Consider the following 8722-nt stretch of genomic DNA (forward strand, 5'->3'; position numbering starts at 1 on the left):
ACACCAAACCACCTTTATCATACTTACAAATAAACTGCTCTCTTCTTTCCCACATTCTCTTCTAGGCCTGAGAGATAGCTGTAAGAAGCATTATAACTGTGTGTAGGTATGATGTTAAAGAATTTATTCTCCTTTTTTTTTTTTTTGAGAAAAAAGGGGGAGGAAGAAAAGGAATCATTTTAAGATGTATTTTAAATGATCTTAAAATTTTTATGGTTATTTTTAAAATTAAAAATATCAAGCTACATGAAGAAATAAAATTATAAGGGAAAAACAATATCACCATTGTTATTAACAATATTACCTTATTGATCATTATCTATTCACATGACTATTTGACTGCAGGCTGAACATTCATATAAACTTTGTAGCTTTGCAATTGATATTGATCATGGAAAGACCAATTTAGCTGCAGTGATTGGTACTGACTGCCAGAGTAGCTGAAAATGCTGTACCAGTCCTGATTCTGGTTCATTTGGCTTCTATGTTGGCATGGAAAAGATAAGTGTTTTTGAAACAAGAATCTAACCACACCTTGATTTTTTTATACCTGTATTCATTTATTTAACCAAGATATTAACAACTGTATTTATATTTTGTAATAACAATAATATTTTAAAATATGGTGCAAGTCTAATTTTAGCCATCATTTTCCATTTTATTCTGCATTGCCTACCCTCCATTTTTGTTATAGCTTCTAATACACAGTTACACTAATATCAGTCTAGTCTCTCATGAAGATGTTCATATAAGCTGAAAATCCAGACTCCACTCAGAAAATGTTAACATAAGAAGATCTTCTTGCTGTATGTATACTCCTTGGCATGTGTATGGCTGGGGACTGGTGATGTTTTCAGGAGCCATATGGAAACCCAAAGCCTTTTTTGTTTTTTAAATTTGGAAATCTGTGTCTGCGGTGGGGATCCTAGAAGTGTCAAATATTGCCTGGGGCTGAGGCTTTTAGAAATGGGGACCATTATTCTTCTGCCCTGTGTACACTGGGGGTGTTTCACTGGGATAAAACTTCAGAAGGTGGAGAAAGTAAGAAGCTCTATTGTCCCAGGTAGAAAAGAACATTAATAAAGCTGGAGGAATCTAGGGAAAAGACTGCATGGAGTTTCAAAATGCCATCTTATCAACATGATTGTAAGCGCAAAATAGTCACCATTTAGGTTAAATTTGTATAACTTTAAATTTGTGAAACCATAATAACTTATTTATTTCTCTCTTCAGTTTCACTATTGTGTGTAACTGTACAAACCTTTGGAAATACTAGTTAGTGCTGGAGATCAGCTGGGCATTAGAGACAGCATCACAGCCTTTTTTAGGGGAGGGAACAGCTTTTGGGTCAATAAATACTAAAACTTGTTATAAGAAGTGAAGCTGAAAATGAAAAAAAATTTTCCCTCCTTGCCCAAATATATGCATTCAGAAAGAAAAGATGAAGGTGATAACAGAATAAAAATAACCAACAACAACAATCCCAAGTATTAATTGTCAGTCAAATTGCAAAAAGGGGAGGTAGCAAAATCACAATGTCAAGAAAATGTTACCAGATACAGAAGGCTCTGGATAACCTGATGAGGATGCTGACAATTCACGAATGGCTCCCTCTTGTGGGAAAGCATTACAGTATCCCACAAAGGAAATTAAAGAAAGAGTGGCTTATTTTATCAACATTCTCTGTTTGGGGGAGATTCATGAAGAAGTCATAGATAGACTATAAAATAAATGGGATGTGCCATATGTTTACTTCTGTACCTCACCTGGGATAAATAGCATATAACAGTTTAAGGGATCTCTAAAGCAGAGTATAGGTTTGTTGCTCACCATCTTTCTCTAAGCCAGTTTCTTACAAGTGTAAAATATGTACTCCAACATGGGCAAGAGTTAGGCCTGGACACAAGAGCACACCACTGAGAAGATGGCCCCTTGGGCTATTTTCACTGTGGGGAGTCAGAGCACAAAGAAACTACATTCAGTTTTACCAAAAATGACTTTAGAATTATTTTTCTAACTAGTGCTTTTATATGCAGATGTCATGAACATATGCTCCAAAGAAGATCAATGTGAAATCACTAAAACAGGTCAGTATTTTGAAACTTTTTCACCAAAACTTGCTTAGAAAATAAGATTGAAATAACCAATCACAATAGCAACAATGAACATAATATAACTGGGAAATTTTTATGTTACAGCATAGGATTCACATAAATACAAAATGTTTACTATTCTTCCAAAAAAGAAGAAAGAAGTCGTTAATATAGACATGAAATGTAACTAGTTGATATAATATTCTAAAATATATATATATTTCTAAATTAAATTTTAATATAATCTGCAAAATAACTCAAAGAATTCTTTGAACTTGGAAAACTTATTCCAGACATTGCTTACAAAAGAAACACATACAATATGTAGAAAGTTTAATTCAAAGGGTGAATAAAGATGGTAAATTTTGATACATATTTTAAAACTGTACTATTTAGTAAATATCAAAATTGTACAAAATTAGGTCAACAAGTGGAACTGAATATAAATGTCTAGAAAAAGATGTGAATATATTTAAAATTTTAGAAAATTATAATGGAAGTTTTCAAAACAATGAAATAAGTATTGTAGAAATTAGGCAATAAATGTTACATAAACAGGAAGTTGGACATATAAAAATAAAAAAGTTAGAAGCATACCTCCATATGCCACATTAAATATTCTGGATCTATCAAAGACATAAATTCTTTTAAAAATTATAATGTTGGTTTCAAAAAGAGCTTAAGTAAGATATAAAACTCAGAAACAAAAGAGAATCTTTGCTATCTTTTTCTACTTAAACACCTCCATCATCACCTTTACCACAACAAGAAAATAGTAATTTCTCTCTGAAATAAATAAATAATAAATAAATAAATCTTACCAACATATGAAAGACACAGGTTCATATCTCTTATGTAGAAATTTCTCAAAATGTAAACAGAAATTAATATAAAACACAGATGTATTCAACATTGGTTTACAAAACAGTGAAGCAAAATATTACTTTATTCCAGAAAAGAGCTAAAACCATTGCCAGAACTTGTATCACAAGGCAATGTTGTCCAATAGAAACTTTTGTGATGTTGGTAATTTTTTACATCTTTAATATCAAACATGATAGCTATTAGCTATACATGGTAGGTGAACATTTGACATGCAAGCAATGTGACTAAAGAAAGTAACTTTAATTTTATTAGTTATTAACCCTGTGGTTAGTTGCTACAACACTGGACAGTGATTATAGAGTTTTAACTGAATAAAGGCTTTTCCATGTGTCATCAGTAAAAAAGTTAAACATCACACTTTTTTAAGAAATATGGCCATATTCATCAACTTTTCATGGTTTTTTCTCTCTGACCTAAAAATTCCGTTCTCTCTGACTTAAAAATCCGTATCTAATTTTTTTCCGTAAAATAATGACATAGAGTATAAGAAATTTGTATACAAGAATGTTTATTGAATTGGAAAAAATGGAGACCATATAAATGCCTCAAAATAGAGAAAAAGTTGGACAGATTTGGTGCACTAAGTCACCACAACCTCCACAGAACATCACTTCCTTGGTGCTCTGTTTTGTGGTCACCATCCCGACATAATGGGAAACACTAATTCAGGAGCAGAATGATCATTGGCTGGAAAGTTCATATTATCACTTATCTTGTTTGGAGACCAATCTACTATTAGAAATTCCTCAGTGAATTTTGGTTCTGTATGAAGGTTCATCATACTTATTTTTTGTATTGAATTTACTAATTACTAAAACTCTTCAGACTTTTATAGATATGATAAGGTTTTAAGTTTTATGTGTTCTATATCATTGAACTGACATTTCACCTCTTATACTCTTCTATTAATTATAAACTCACCAACTGGTGGAAACTTCTTAGTCAATAATAGTCCCAGTGTTAGCAGACACATAGTAGAAACACAATAAAAATGGGCTGAATTAATTACATACATGACTTCTATTTTCTTAGAGACCTGCCTATTGAAATCGGAAAAAAGGTCCATACTCTATTTTCTCAAAGCTTATCTGTTATAGATGAGCGATAAATGCAAATTTCTTAATCACAATAATGCCCAGTTCTGAATCTTGGTCTGTGTATCTAACTAGCATCAACTCTGCTTGACATTTTGTTTTATTAAGGCAACAATGATAATAAATACATAAATTAGGGAAGGATCAAGTCAAGGAACATGTACAAAGGACCCATGGACAAAGCCAAAGTGGGGAAGGATTGAGGGAGGGAGGTGGGGGCGGGGGGCAGGGGAAAGTGGTGGCGGGAATATGGAGACAAATGTATTTGAACAAAAAATAAAAATTAAAAGAAAAAAAACCAAAATAACTAATTAAGACTGGGATTCTGTAGGCTTCATTAATTGCAAAATTTTATAAGCTGTCCTGACAATTTGCCAATAACCACTTATTTTTTTTTTATTGGTGAAGCCATAAATCCCCTCATCAACTTTTATTCCTTGATGTATACATTATTAAAACAGATAATGTCTCTCATAAGGTCCCCCTCCCACCTCTGGAAATATTGTGGAAAGCTAGTTCAATTTCAATTAGAGAATGCCTTACCTTACCTTTTTATTTACTGATATTTTTATGACACTGAGACCACATTTGTAAGGACATGGAAGTCATCAGAAAAATGAGACATGTTTCACAGGGGAAACCACATACAAAATAAAAAAAATAAAATATCAGAAAAATGAAAGGAGTTAAATCTATTTAGAACAGCTGCCTCAGAATGTGGATTAGAGAAAGCATCTTCAGAGGGAGACCATTTATATCATCTCCTTTTTTTAATTTTATACATTTTCAACAGCAAATGGGTTAGGATTAGGTGTCTTCATGCATGAAGACTTTATGTAGGTATGGGATTATCATTTAAATAGGTGCAACCGAGCACTTTCAATTTAATCTGCCAGGTGTTCTTGAAAGTAACATTTGCAATTGGTTTTTAAGTTGTCTTGTGCTTGCCTGTATTGGACTCTGGACTTATGAAAGGAAAAAACAAATAAGCAAAAAAAAAAAAAAAAAAAAAAACCTGTGAAATGCTGTCTTCATCTTGAACTCACTATCTGAAGACATGTGGTTACTAGAAATTTGGGCTTTTGGAGGCCCCCTATTTTTTAAAGTTTATTTTAAAGTATTAATTCTGAAAAAAACAAAACAAAACAGTTTTACCACTTCACATAATTGAGGCTGCTGTAAATGCATCCTGTGAATTTTTCCCATCTAACTATACATTTTTCTATTGGTCACAAATGCAGTAATTATTTGATATCCCCCTGCAAAAGCATACATTTTACTGTCAACTCCCTTACAAATATCTTTTAAAATCTTTAATTTTAACCTGTTCTCTTGCTTTTCTCTGTTCTAATTGATCCTATTATAGATTTTTTTTACTTGTTTTTCCATCACACTTTTCCTGCAATGAAAGCGTAAGTTATTTTCATTGTTCCCTATTAGAAATGACAAGGTCAGAGCAGGCAGTTGTCCTTTGAATATATCTTTGTTTATGAGCCATTGGCTCTTATCTCTATGCTACTAGATGGAATTTAATGACTAACTGCATTTTTTATTTTTTACTTTACACTAGGAGTACTTATTTCTTTGCTGGAAAGAAAAATACCAGCTGTTTTATTAATTTCAAGTTGTATTGCATGTTTTTCTAATTAATTTATTTATTTTTCCAAATACATGTCTTTGCCTTCACCCCATCCCTTACTATATGTTCCTTGACTTTCCCCTTCCCTTCCTCTTCCCCTGCCCAACCCTCCCTCCTTCCCTCTTGTCTCTGTTGGTTTCTTTTTCTTTCAATGTTGCTTGTCTTATTTTTCCTTGCATCTTTGTTTTGTTGGTAAGGTTCTGCTTATAGGTGATATCATGTGGTATTTGTCTATCGCCCTCTGGCTTATTTCACTTAGCATAATGCTCTCCAGTTCCATCCATGCTGTTGCAAAGTGTAATAGTTCTTTTTTCTTTCTGCTGCGTAGTATTCCATTATGTAAATATTCCATAATTTTTTGATCTAGTCATCTACTGGTGGGCATTTAGATTGCTTCCAACACATGGCTATTGTAAATTGTTCTTCTATGAACATTGGGGTGCATAGGTTCTTTTGAATTGGTGTTTTGGGATTCTTAGGGTATAGTCCCAGCATTGAAATTGCTGGGTCAAAAGGCTGTTCCATATTTAGCTTTTTGAGGAAACTCCACACTGTTTTCCACAGTGACTGCATCAGTCTGCATTCCAACCAACAGTGTACTAGGGTTCCTTTTTCTCCACATCCTCGACAGCACTCGTTGTTTGTGGATCTGTTTATGATGGTCATTCTGAAAGGTGTGAAGTAGTATCCCATTGTGGTTTTAATTTGCATCTCTTATGGCTAATGATGCTGATCATCCATTCATATGTCTCTGAACGCTCTGTATCTCTTCCTCTGAAAAGTATCTGCCCAGGTCCTTTGCCCACTTTTTGATTGGATCATTTGTCTTCCTAGAGTAGAGTCGAGTGAGTTCTTTATATATCTTGGAGATCAAACCTCTATCTGATGTATCATTAGCAAATATATTTTCCCATATGGTTGGCTCCCTTTTCATTTTATTGATGTTTTCTTTCTCCATGAGGAAGCTTTTTATTTTGATAAGGTCCCACTTGTTTATATTTTCCTTTATGTCCCCTGCTTTAGAAGACATATTGGTGAAGAAATGGCTGCATGGGATATTTGAGAGTTTCTTGCCAATGTTCTCCTCTAGGACTTTGATGGTGTTGCTACTTATATTTAAGTCTTTTATCCATCTTGAGTTTATTTTTGTGTATGGTGTCAGCTGATGATCCAGTTTCAATTTTTTGCATGTAGCCGTCCAGCTCTCCCAACACCATTTGTTGAAGAGGCTATTATTACTCCACTTTATGCTCCTGCTCCTTTTGTCTAATATTAGTCGCCCATATAGACCTGGGCTTATATCTGGGCTTTCTATTATGTTCCACTGGTCTATGGCTCTGCTCTTGGGACAGTACCAGATAGTTTTGAGTATAGTGGCTTTGTAATATAGTTTGATGTCTGGTATTGTGATTCCTCCTACTTTATTTTTCTTTCTCAAAATTGCTGCGGCTATTCAGGGTCATTTATGGTTCCATATACATTTTTGAAATGTCTGTTCTATTTCTGTGAAATACGTCATTGGTATTTTAATAGTGATTGCGTTTAATCTATAAATTGCTTTGGGTAGTATGAACATTTTGATGATATTAATTCTTCCAATCCATGAGCACGGTCTATGCTTCCATTTATTTGTGTCTTCCTTAATTTCTTTCTTCAGTGTTGTATAGTTTTCTGCGTACAAGTATTTTACCTTCCTTGGTTAAATTTATTCCTAGATACTTTACTTTTCTTGTTGCTATATCGAATGGTATTTTTTTTTTCTGATTCCTTCTTCTTCTATTTCATTGTTGGTGTACAAAAATGCCTTTGATTTCTGAATGTTGACTTTGTATCCTGCTGTTTTGCCAAATTCACTTATTAGGTTAAGTAGTTTTTGGTGGAGTCTACAGGATTTTCTATGTACCCTATCATGTCCTCTGCAAACAATGATAGTTTTACTTCCTCCTTTCCTATTTGGATGCCTTTCACTTCTTTTTCTTATCTGACCTCTGTGGCTAGGACTTCCAATACCATGTTGAATAGAAGTGGTGAAAGCGGACATCCTTGTCATGTCCCCAATCTTAGTGGGAAAGCTTTTAGTTTTTGCCCTTTGAGTATGATGTTGGTTGTAGGTTTTTCATATATGGCCTTTTTTACATTGAGGAATGCCCCATTTACTCCTAGTTTGCTGAGTGTTTTGATCATAAATGGGTGCTCTACCATATCGAGTGTTTTTTGTGCGTCTATCGAGATGATCATGTGATTTTTGTCTTGTCTTTTATTTATGTGATGTATGACATATATTACCTGCGTACATTGAACCATCCCTGCATCCCTGGGATTAATCCCACTTGATCGTGGTGGATAATCGTTTTAATATATTGCTGGATACGGTTTGTCAATATTTTGGTGAGGATTTTAGCATCTATGTTCATCAGTGAAATTGGCCTGTGGTTTTCTTTTCTTGTAGGGTTTTATCTGGTTTTGGGATCGGGGTGATGCTGGCCTCGTAGAAAGAGTCTGGAAGCCTTCCCTCCTCTTGGATATTTTGGAATAATCTGAGAAGGTCAGAGGTTAGCTTTTCTTAAATGTTTTGTAAAATTCTCCTGTGAAATAGTCCGGCCCAGGGCTTTTGTGTACCGGGAGTTTCTTGATTAATGCTTAAATTTCCCCAGCTGTTATCGGTCTGTTCAAGCTTTCTGTTTCTTCCTCCTTCAGTGTTGGAAGATTATACTTTTCTAGAAATTTGTCCATTTCACTGAGGTTTTCATATTTCTTGGCATATAATTTTTTATAGTAGTTTCTTACTATCCTTTGTATTTCTGTGGTATCAGTTGTTGTTTCTCCTCTTTCATTTCTGATATTTTTAATTTGGGTGCTCTCTCTATTTTTCTTGATGAATCTGATTAAAGGCTGTCAATTTTATTTATCTTTGCAAAGAACCAGCTTCTGGATTGGTTGATCCTTTGAATTGTTCTTTTCATCTCTTAGTCATTCAGTTCTGCTCTAATCTTGATTATTTCCTCCCTTCT

Source organism: Pteronotus mesoamericanus, unplaced genomic scaffold (genome assembly GCF_021234165.1).
Source record: "Pteronotus mesoamericanus isolate MK-2021 breed Mesoamerican mustached bat unplaced genomic scaffold, CSHL_Meso_final scaffold_54, whole genome shotgun sequence".
NCBI classification, from domain to species: Eukaryota; Metazoa; Chordata; class Mammalia; order Chiroptera; family Mormoopidae; genus Pteronotus; species Pteronotus mesoamericanus.